Below are 12,842 nucleotides of genomic sequence, written 5' to 3' on the forward strand. Positions count from 1 at the left end.
GATAAATATAAAGACTAAGGCGAAAAGAAAATGACTGTATGTGTTTTGAAATGCTTATTCTTTAAAGTTATTTTGAAATCTAACAAAAATCTTCCAGAGCTCCCAAGTACATTTGATTTCAGTCTTATTTCCTTTAGATGGCATCTATTGATATCTACTGAGTTGACTTAATGTAAGTTATTGATGCCTTTTTTTCTTTAATCTCTTAAACATGGCATTTTTAATAAAAATTTAAATGTGCCATGAGGAGGAAATCACCCACACTGAGTCCAAATCTGTACTGGCCTGCATGACTGGTCATCCTTTAAAGCTCAAGCAGTGCAGGAGTGTTCTGGGCTCCCACACAGAGAACCCATCTGTTCAGTATCTGCTCAACACAATCCCAGCTAGCCACAAGCTATAGCGCTTTCATCTTACATCCACTTCCTTTCCATTCAGTCACACAAAATGAGCAGAAATGGGAAAGTGTGTGCATAGCCAGAGTTAGGGAGTCACAGAATACAAGTATTTAAAACGCTACATCTTATTTTACAATATATTTTAAAACAGATACAGCTAAAGTCAGAATTATTAACCCCCCAATTTATTTTTTTCCCCAATTTCTGTTTAACGGAGAGCAGATTTTTTTCAACACATTTCTAAACATAATAGCTTTAATAACTAACTTTCTAATACCTGATTTATTTTATCTTTGTCATGATGACAGTAAATTATATTTGACTAGATATTTTTCAAGACACTTCTATACAGCTTAAAGTGACATTTAAAGGCTTAACTAGGTTAATTTAGTTAACTGGGCAGGTTAGGGTAATTAGGCAATAAAATTGTATAATGATAGTTTGTTCTGACTATCGAAAAAAATATAGCTTAAAGGTGTAAAGCTTAAAATAAATAAATAAAAATGCGTTTAAAAAAATAAAAAGCCTTTATTCTAGCCAAAATAAAACAAATAAGACTTTCTCCGGAAGAAAACTGTTAAAATTTCCTTGCTCTGTTAAACATCCCTTGGGCAATAATAAAAAAAAAAGAATATTATCCAAAGGGAGGCTAATAATTCTGACTTCAACTGTGTATATATATATATATATATATATATATATATATATATATATATATATATATATATATATATATATATATATATATACTAAATATGAGTATTTATAAGAGATGGGTTGTACTCAAATAAGAGCTTCATTTTATTTACTCCACTTAGACATTATCTGTAACTTTCCTTATGTAAATGGCAACTAGTGATTTTCTTATGCTGCAAAAGTATCATAAGGTGTTTTATTCTGTTTACATGCCCCTTCATTTTCCAAAAATAAGATCATATTATTGCTTTTTAGCATATTTGACATAACAGATGTTCAAACACATCACCATAAGACAAAATAACATAATTTCTAAAAATTATCCTGTCCAAAATGTACATATCCTGCATGTTTACTAAAAGGGCTGTTGGATGACCCTCAACAGTTTTCATTATTTTTATTAATAAAAAAATCTGTTTTTTTTTTTTTTTTTTTTTTTTTTTTTTTGCTTTGTTTGTTTAGGAGCAGACCTTTTTGTATTATTATTTTTTTTTCATTTATTACTGCCCTTCAGCAGCTAATACATGCATGTTTCCAAGAAAACAAAAAAGTACAATATAATGCAATTATCTATTTCAAAAAGCTCATTATGTTGCCTTTGTGAATATGAGATTGCCAGCATTTTTTTAAAAACTGATTTTGTAAAGTGATGTTTAAAACTTATGCAGGACAAAAATCATTTGTGGATGTCTCTTTTCTTTAGTGAACCCCACACTCAACTTTTCGGTATTCCAAAGTATTTTGATTAAGATACTAAACTTGAGTAATTTAACAAAATGATTTTTAAATAACCCTTTAAATAACGTATTTTGTATCTGTTGTGAAAAACATTTTAAATGTGACCTTCACTATCATGTACACTGTAGAAAATGCAGAGTTCCACACAATTCATTCATGCTATTTCACAAAACTATTTCACAAAACATGACTACTCATGATTATTTACAGTTAAGTATATTGAACTTAAACCAATTAAGTTGTGCCCCAACAATCTAAAGAATTGTGTTTTTCAACTTATTTTAAAGGGCACCTATGATGAAAACCATCGTTTGGACAGAACTGTGTGTAGTGTCCACAGTCATATTGGGGTGATATAAAGGCAACAAGTCTCTTTTTTATTTTTCTGACATTAAAATAGGAAAATTAAAGGACATTAAAATCCCTCTTAATATGAGTCCCACCGTAATGTGACGTAGTAGTGCTGTTTGCACATCCACTGAATTGATTGACAGCCTCGTTTTAACAAGTAGTATCGCGTATAATCATAACAATCCAGGAAGTGCGCAAAGCAGCTGGGATTAAAAGATCTGTTCAGCTCGATGTGTTCATCGATCATCATCAAATGTGATCAAGAATGAGTTGTACAAGTATAACATGTTTTTAAAACAGTGCATGTATGTAATAAAGTAAGTAAAATTGCTGGAATTCTTCACCACAGTCGCATGTCAGTACAATTATGAAAGAAGAAGCTTCAATACTGGTTTGTGGACGTTAAATCAGGTTTATTGTGTACATTAACATCACAGATATTCATACAGTTAAGTGTTAAGGCAAATTTCTAATCAGCCAATCACATGGAAGCAACAACATGTGTAATTGTTGGACAAATGTAACATTCTTTAGCTAAAAATTGTGTTATTTTGCTTAATATCTGAATTTTGACAACAAATTATGCACATACTGTACCTATCCCACTTCTCTGAATTAATACCAGATATTGTGAGAAACAGTCATTTAATTTAACGTTTTTATACTAGACAGTAATAGATGTTATGTTTGCAAGCAGGGGCTATGTTAAATTAATAAAAAAATGTTTTTAAATAAATAAATAATATGTTTGTGTGTTTTGCCGGTTTTTGTTTTTGTACTGAGTAAAGTTTTCTTATATTGTTAAGATGCTGTTGTGTGTGTGTGTGTGTGTGTGTGTGTGTATTTACTACATGTATTTTAGGCACTATTTTTATTCATTAAACACAGCTTTTTTTTTCCATAAGCTGTAGATTGTTTGTACTGCGTTTCATTTCATACATGCATTTTGTAATGTAATTTCATTGGGTAGTGGAAACGTAATAGCATCAATGCCTACGTTTTGTCAGTAAACAGGAAATGCATTTACACCTTCTTAAATATTGTTTTTATTGTTAATAAACACAAAAATACACAAAAGTGGACATTCTTGCTGGGTGTTTTATATGTTAATTATGTTAACAGTTATGTCAATTTCATAATGGTATTTCTCCTGCCAAAAAAATATTACAAATGACCCAAAAGTCTCTTTTCACAATGGTGTCACTTCACTTCTGCCTTTTAGAAGCACAGTGATTTTAGTTCTGATATTTTAATGGTTTATTATTTTGCTTCAAAATGCATCAATCAGGTGTGTAGTTTCTATGGCTAGAGATTGCATATTTACAACAAATAAGGGTGGAGTCTGAAATAAATAAATAAATAAATAAATAAATAAATAAATAAATAAATAAATAAATAAATAAATAAATAAATAAAAATGCAGTGTGGCAAGGCAGTGGCGCAGTAGGTAGTGCTGTCGCCTCACAGCAAGAAGGACGCTGGGTCGCTGGTTCGAACCTTGGCTCAGCTGGCATTTCTGTGTGGAGTTTGCATGTTCTCCCTGCGTTCGCGTGGGTTTCCTCCGGGTGCTCTGGTTTACCCCACAGTCCAAAGACATGTGGTACAGGTGAATTGGGTAGGCTAAATTGTCTGTAGTGTGTGTGTGTGTGTGTGTGTGGATGTTTCCCAGAGATGGGTTGTGGCTGGAAGGGCATCCGCTTCGTAAAAACTTGCTGGATAAGTTGGTGGTTCATTCCGCTGTGGCGACCCTGGATTAATAAAGGGACTAAGCTGACAAGAAAATGAATGAATGAAAGAAAAACGCAGTGTTTTTAGTTCATTTTATTTTTCCCCTTTGAATGTGAAAGTTCTCTGAAAAATTTACAACGAAAAATATTAACATTACACTTTGATTTAGGACTGTTAAAATATTGGGCGTGTGTACAAATGTTTCTCTTTCAATACTGCACTGCTTTGAGTTTGAAAATGATTTATTTATTAAGAGCAGGAATAAGCTATAATTTATCGAAGGAAGTATATGTTTGTAACCTTTTCACTTGTTAAATCAGATTATTTCATCATATAATGGATTTATTGTTACTTTGATGCTGCTATGAATATAAATGTATGTTTTCTTTTAAATGTAAATGTTCCAGCTTGAGTAAAATTCTTTTTTTTTTCATATTACCTGGTATATCATCTATGAATGCAATCAGTTTCATCATTTATTATTTACTGATCCATTAAAGTTTTGTTCCCCTTCGGTTGGGGAACTCCAGTGCTATAAGTGGATTTGATGTTAAAATCCACATATGGGAGGATTCGGTTCAGAAGCCGCTTGTCTGAAAGAGTATTGAACGGGCCAATAAAAACCATGAATTGGCAGCGTAAGCAAACACCATGCGAGCAAACACCATCCTTTTCGCTTCAGAGACTTTTCTGATCGAGTCTCCCTTGCCTGGCGATCCTTTGGGTCCGGTCCTCCAGAGCGGTGCATATAAAGTTGCAACTTCACAAAGAGAGCAACACAGTCGTGCAGCACGTCCTTTTCAGGACGGCGCTCTGACTGTGCGTTTCTGGATGCTGTGGGTTTCTGTCCTCAGGTGATGGGCACGGGCACTGCATTACATGCTCCAGCATGTTAATGCGCTGCTCGCGGGCAGTTTATATCGTGATTGCGATGCTATGACTGCTGCGCAGTAAAGATCGCGGCTAGCCTTTTCAAAAGGGCAAACCACCCCAGTTGTCCATGATCCAGACCCGTTCGCCCCCTTCGGGCAGGTGAGCGCTGTCAAAACGGATCCTGAAACGGACATGTTAGCCGTGCTTTCCCGGGCTGCGACTAGAGGGGCGTCCCCTTCTTCCCGGAAGCGCAAAGTAGGCTCACGCGGACTTGAAGGGCACTTTTTCTGCTCGTGCTGCGTGTCCCTCCACCCTCACCACTCTTGATGGTGGAGCAGCCAGGGGGTATGTGGCGATTCCTCAGGTTGAGTGCGCGATGGCGGTTAATCCGCGTAGTGCCTCTTCTTGGCGGGGTCCGCCTCGTCTCCCATCCAAAGCCTGTAAGTTTTCTGCTCCAGGCTGCTTCCGCCTTGCATGCTATAGCCACCTACCAGAGCTACCAAGCGCAGGCGCTGGCCGAGCTGCACGAGGGTGGGTCCAACCCAAGCTTATGAGCTTCGCACCGCAGCCGACTAAGCTCTTCGGACTACTAAGTTCGCTGTGTGTGCTTTGGGGAGGACGATGCCCACACTAGTGGTCCAGGAGCGCCACCCCTGACTAAAACTTGGCTGACAAGTCGACAAAGTCCGCTTTCTTGACTCGCCCATATCCCAAGCTGGTCTGCGAATTCACCCAGGAATTCGAGGTGGTGAGAGAGCAGTCTGATGGGTGATGTCTTATCGGCGGGTCCGTAAGCCCGCTCCGCCCGCCGTGCCATCCATACCTGCTCCTCACCGAAGGCTCCCGCCTACGAGAGCTGCACCGCGGAAGCAGGCAGCCCCCCCTGCCCAGAACGCCGCTAAGTCCGGCAACGGACCAGGAAGCGTCCCTGAGACAGGTCATCTGGAGAAGAGGGAACTTGCTCTTTCCTCCCTGGAGGGCGGGGCCCCATTTCCAACGGCACCTTTTACTGCCATGAAATGAAAGGGCACTTTTCCACTTCCCCGGATGTGACAGCCCAAAATCTGCCAGTCTGAGATACTGTGCTCTCTAGCTCGCAGGTTTGGTGCGCTCCGCCAGTGGCTCACGAGCGCTGCAAGCCCTGCCAGTCTAGTACGCACCGCCTCTCAGCTCGCAGGGTCTACATGCTACAGGTGCTGGGGGGACGGTCTCCCTTCTCCCAGCCCCCAAGCCCCCTTTCCGGAGTCAGGGTGCGGAGCCAGAGCAAATCGCTCTTCTCCAGCTCTTCTGTGGGACCCTCGCGCTCCCCGGATCACCACACCCGCTCCGTGCTGCCCCTCCGCTGGTACGTCAGCGATTGTTGCGATGACTCCATTAGCGAGGGCTCTGCCTGCCTAGTTAGCGCGGGCCAGCCCCTCGCGGTGGCCCATACGCACGATCAGACTCGGCTACGAGCTTCAGTTCTCGAAACGGCCTCCCAAGTTCGCGGGCGTGTATTTCACCAGGGTCAATCCCCTGTCCGCTCCTGTCTTGCGAGAGAAGATTGCTGCCCTCCGGGCGAAGGGTGCAATCGAGCCAGTTCCTCCAGCCGAGATGGAGAGCAGGTTTTACAGCCCGTACTTCATCATACCCAAAAAGAGCGGTGGGTCACGGCCAATCCTAGATCTGCGTGTTTTGAACCGCTGCCTTCGCAAGCTGTCGTTCAGATTGCTCACGCAGAAGCACATCCTCCGATGCGTTCGTCCTCAGGATTGGTTTGCAGCTATAGACCTGAAGGACGCGTATTTTCATGTCTCCATTCTTCCGCGCCACCGTCAGTTCCTGCGGTTTGCGTTTGAAAGTCGAGCATGGCAATACAAGGTCCTCCCCTTCGGGCTCTCTCTGTCTCCGCGGGTCTTCACCAAACTCGCGGAGGGTGCCTTAGCGCCCCTTCGACTCGCGGGCATCCGCATACTTAATTATCTCGACGCTGGCTGATTTTAGCCCACTCACGGGAGCAATTGACAAGGTGCTCTGGCATATTCGCCTATTGGGGTTGCAGGTCAACTGGGAAAAGAGCAAACTCGCCCCGGTGCAGCAGGTATGCGTTTCCCCCAGTGAGCCTAATCGCACAGCTACTGTGCAAGGTCAGGGAGGACGAGGAGCAGGTTCTGCTAGTTGCGCCCCTCTGGCCCAACCGGACCTGGATATCAGAGCTCTCCCTCCTCAGGACGGCCCTCCCTAGCAGATCCCTTTGAGAGAGGACCTACTTTCTCAGGGACAGGGCACCATCTGGCACCCTCGCCCCGATCTCTGGAACCTCCACGTGTGGTCCCTAGATGCGAGGAAGACTTAGGTAACCTGCCGTCTGCAGTGGTTGATACCATCACTCAGGCTAGAGCCCCCTCCAAGAGGCACGCCTACGCCCTGAAGTGGAGTCTATTCACTGAATGGTGTGTCTCTCGCAGAGAAGACCCCCGAACTTGCCAGATCAGTGTTGTGCTCTCTTTCCTTCAAGAGAAGCTGGATAGCAGGCTGCCGCCCTCCACTCTCAAGGATTACGTTGCCGCCATCTCCGCTCACCACGACGCGGTGGCTGGCGGCACCGTGGGAAAGCATAACCTCATCATCCAGTTCCTCAGAGGTGTTTTTAATTAATCCAACTCGCCCCCCTCTCATGCCCTCTTGGGATCTCGCCCTCGTCCTCACAAGCTGCGTTCAGATCCCTTCGAGCCACTCGATTCAGTATCCTTAAGATTTCTGTCCTTGAAGACAGCTCTGCTGGTCGCGTTGGCCTCCATTAAGAGGGTCAGGGACCTAAAGGCATTTTCGGTCAGTGACTCGTGCCTGGAATTCGGGCCGGATTTTTCTCACGTTATCCTGAGACCCTGCCCGGGTTATGTGCCCAAGGTTCCTACCACTCCCTTTAGAGATCAGGTAGTAACCCTGCAAGCGCTGCCCCCGGAGGAGGCAGACCAAGCCCTTTCCTTACTCTGTCCAGTTCGCGCCCTGCGCATTTATGTGGACCGTACTCAGTGCTTTAGATCCTCTGAGCAGCTCTTTGTCTGTTATGGCGGACGGCAGCAGGGAAGTGCCGTGTCCAAACAAAGATTATCCCACTGGATTGTAGAGGCCATTTCATGTGCTTATTTGAGCAGAGGTCAGCCGCGTCCCCCGGGAGTGTGTGCGCACTCCACTCGGAGCGTTGCATCCTCTTGGGCGCGTGTACGCGGCGCCTCTTTAACAGACATTTGTAGAGCTGCGGGCTGGGCGACACCCAACACATTTGCAAGGTTTTACAATCTGCGAGTGGAGCCGGTTTCCTCAAAGGTATGAGGTAACCCTTGGTGATTGAGGAAGCAATTTGGTGAGGTGTTTTAACACGCTTGCGTTGCATTTTCCCCTAACATGGAGAGATGTGCACCTTCCTGTCTGTCAGTAAAGCTCCCCGTTCGGTGAGCCCTGCAGATTCCTCCGAAGACCCAAGCACTGACTCAGCGGAGGAGTCACTTGCTGGCCCACTACGTTAGGTCTGCCCGCTGGTCAGCCCGTGTTTTTTGGGTATAGGTGCCGGCTATGTGTGATCCCCTCCTGCGATCCCATATGCTTATTCCGCCACGATTTAGTCCCCCCCCCTGGGTGGACCCGTGTCTTCCCTATCCGCTAACCACCTTCTTATGCGCACTCCCCCTCCTTAGGGTAAGTCCATATGAAATTCCATTTGTCCCCCTATTGGGTGTGGATGGTCTCCGCAGCGTCCTCCCTACCAGGATTGCACGCTTCCCAACATACTGTCGTATTCCTAGAATTATCTAGCCGCTAGCGACTCCCAAAAAAGATACCTATTCCGTGAAGCTTCTTTTGAAGTGGGGATAAGTTAGGTCCAAGGGCACGTTGGAGGACCGTGCCTTCCATGATTTGGGTACGTCATGCTTGCCTGACTGCCCTTTCATCGGAGGCGTTGGTAAGGTGCAATCATTATGGCGTTTTGATTTTAACATCAAATCCACTTATAGCACTGGAGTTCCCCAACCGAAGGGGAATGTTTGAGGTTACAGAATGTTCCCCGAGGAGGGGAACGGAAGTGCTATACTCCGTCGCCATAATGACTGTCCCTTAGCTGTTAAAAGTCTCTTCAGCTTAAAAAGGATAGCGTTTGCTGGCGCCAGGTGTGCTTATATGCTCAGTTAATTGGTGATGCAGCACACCTGCGCAAGCTTACGCTGCCAATTCATTGTTTAATTGGCCCGTTCAATACTCTTTCAGACAAGCGGCTTCTGAACCGAATCCTCCCATACGTGGATTTTAACATCAAATCCACTTATAGCACTTCCGTTACCCTCCTCGGGGAACGAAGGGTTACTTCTGTAACCTCGAACGTTCAGTTACTCCGTTTGAATGAATTAGGACAGTGCTCTGCTGCCACCTACTGGGTGGTTTTGATATTTGTTCTACATTTTACTTAATAAGTTACTAAAATTTCATAATCCAATATTACTGACTAAAATGCAGTCTTCTTGGTTTTATTTTTGTAATATTTGTAAATACAGGGTAAATATTTTAATACCAGTTTCTAACATCATTTTAAGTTCATTTCTGCACCGCACAGATACTGGAGATCTTTAAAATATTTTTTTAAATACATTTGACATTAATAAGTGCAGCTCTCGTGTAAACTTCTGAATTCTTGATTTAACAAATGCTGACAAGTACATACCAACTTCATCTTCAGTACAAACACCAACACAAATACACTCAGTTGAAAGTCTCTCTTCTCGGTTCAAGTAAAAATCTGGCTGATCTGTATGTTTTTTTAGATGTCAGATGTCTCAGCTACAGAACATCTGTGTATGCGCATGCACACATGTACAAAAGGAAGACTGACAATTTATAGAAAATAATAATAATTTAAGAGACAGCAGTTTGTGATTATTATCACCTTTATTTATTCATTCATTTTCTTTTCGGCTTAGTCCCTCCATCAATCCGTGGTCGCCATAGCGGAACACACCGCCAATTTATCCAGCATGTTTTTACATATCGGATTGCCTCCCAGTCGCAACCCATCTCTGGGAATAACTTTTTATTACCTACACTAAATGTTGACAAATGAAGGTACATTTGTAACAACCATTTACTTGTTAGACTACTTTATTGTCAAACCATGTTGCATATAAATGCATTCAACAGACTTATGATAAAACATGAACACTACAAATAAAACACGAGACAGGTGTTTAGAAAGAATATAGTTTATTTTGTTTGACCTGCAAATTTATATAAACTAGATAAACTTTCAGAAAACAGCACGGGAACGAAACATTATAATGCGGTTGCTAATGAATAAAACCCACGGTTGTCTTCAGCGGTTGTCTTCAATAGTCCTTCTTTGCTCAACAACTCTGCTGAAAAACAAAGCAAAACATTACAACAGCCAGACATACAGTTAAAACATTAGTTACCATGGTTTCAATTTTAAACTATGGTAAACTAAAGTTTAAAACTATAGTTTAAAATAGACGATGAGTGGGCCTCGCTTCTCCCACCCACCATTACCCTCGCAGCGGGTTCCCACTACCGGCCTCCCGTGTTTCACTGAGGGTCCTCAGGGCTTGTACTGATCCCTGCCTAGGGTTCCCAAACCGCCTCGCCCCAGACAGTGCACGAGCTAACCGGGATCCAGTCCGTTCCAGTGCTCACTGGAGTGTTGCACGGCGGCACATTTCGAGCACCAAACACGTAATATTCTTCGCAATATTGCGCTTATGTATGCAAACCGCAAGGAACTACAGCACAGACGGGTCAGAGTGAAGCTCAACAAAGCGGCCTTTGTGAGATTGGCGTGGCTCCACTCATACCGTCGGTATTGAACCCACCTTGGTCAAGTACAAACAGCAACACCGAGCGATCTGACAACACTGAGAGAGAATCGACGAGTTTTATAGGAATGCAGATGCAAATGTTTACAATGCGACATTTTTTTAGACAAAATTAATATAAAGAAAATAAATTATGACCAGGAGAAAATCTGACCTGTGCCTGAAACTGTAGGTGCGCTTTTACAGCCAAAATTCTATTTAAAACATGTTTACTGAAAGCATGAAACCTGTTCTAACTTTTCAGGCCTTTAGCCAAGGGGGTTTGGAAGACCCACCCCTCACTGACAAAGGCCCATGAAGTTGGTCCCATACATGAGCTCATTTGTCCTATTTTGACTGCTATTTGGACCTTATTTCTAAAATAAAAATGAGCAATAAAAAGGTGTGAAGCACAAGAAGTGCGCCATATTAAATTAATTTGAATACATATTGGCTATTGTTGATATCCACGAATTTTCAAATGTACTTTTTTTTTTTTTTTTTTACCAAAGAGACTAGAAAAATTCAACAGAATGTATTATTATTGTTTTATTATTACTATTATTATTATTATTATTATTATTATGTTTTCATTTTTTCATTATTAAAATGGCTAAATTGTGACTGAGGGCAGTTGCATTTGCTGGCTAGTTGTTTTTTTGTCTAATAAATAATAGTGGGCTAGTTTTTTTTTTACTTTAAAACTTTAACAGACTGCTATTTTTTCCTAATGATATATCATGTAATAAATTTGTCTTTTTAAAATTTTTTTATTGCAAATTTTTAGGACATATTTTTAGTACATCAAAAAGTGTGGTTTTGATGACATCTGACTAGTTAATCCAGCAAAAAATCACTAAAATGCATTATTTAAATCTCATAGTTAAATAGAAACTGAGACGTATAAGGGCGAAAAGGTCCACTTTTTGAGAAAAAAGAACCACCTGTTTTACCAGGCTGGCTACAGGCCTAACTTTACCTGTCACCGTTACTTTGCTGCAGCAACCTGTGTGTAAATATAAAACTGGCAGAAACCTCTGTTCATTTGTAAAGATACTCAAAGACCTAAAATGAGTTCAGCTCATTATACACATTTTCTTTTTTCGATAATATTTAAACTAGGCTATATTTCACGTGTTTTTGTGAGCTGATGTAAGTCATGGTTAGAAAAGAAAAAAATGTATGACTAAAACAGCCATTAGGAAGCAGCAAGTCACAAAATAACAAACAACAGTTCACCCGAAATCAGGGTGCTCCGGTTTCCCCCACAGTCCAATGCGGTACTGGTGAGTTGGGTAGACTAAATAGTCTGTAGTGAATAAGTGTAAATGAGTATGTATGGATGTTTCCCAGAGATGGGTTGCGGCTGGAAGAGCATCCGCTATGTAAAACATGCTGGACCCCAAACATTTGATAGAAACTCATGAATGATGTCCTATGCGGACCGGTTTTACTTTGAAGTAACGCAATGCTTAGCACATGAGCTAGCTGATCGGTATTCTGTTGAAAATTATAACTTGAACAATGTTAGATGGTGTAGCCATTAACTTAATATATAATAACCATAACATATAATAACCATAATATTTTATTTTCCATCAACAGAAGTCAATGGCTACAGGTTGCCAACATTTGTCAAAATATCTCCAATTATTTGAAGCCACTTAATGGTGAGTGAACGTATTCATTGACTGCATTCAAAAGCATTACATTTAGAACTGGTATTTTAAGTTATTTTGCAAGATAGTTGTATTCAGACAAAGTCCCTTTACATATTCTAGTCTTTGATTTAGATTAAAGTGTAATTTAAAGACTGAACTAAGTTATGTTAACTAGGAAAGCTTGGTCAAGTCATTGTATAACTGGTTTGTTGTGACCAGTGGTCTAAAAACTTTTTTCAAGTACCACCTCAGAAAAAAAATTGTTTCTTCAAGTACCACCATTAAAATGAGCAGCATTGAAATCCAGTAGCGTTGTTGGCCCAGTTAAGCAGTTACACCTCTGCACAGTTAAAAAAAACGTGGCAGATTACCTCAGAAATATAGGCTTTATGTCATATATGACATATTATATGTAAGAGTTGAAATATTGCAAATATTTTGATATCTTTGACAATTCAAAACATGAGCTCAAAACAGAGACTGGTGACTCCACAACCCAGCAGGTGGCAATGCGGGTAAAACCAGTTCCTGCTGCATTTGCATCTGAGTCTGCTGAAACT

The sequence above is a fragment of the Danio rerio genome, chromosome 5 (assembly GCF_052040795.2).
Source record: "Danio rerio strain M-AB ecotype USA chromosome 5, GRCz13ab, whole genome shotgun sequence".
NCBI lineage: Eukaryota > Metazoa > Chordata > Actinopteri > Cypriniformes > Danionidae > Danio > Danio rerio.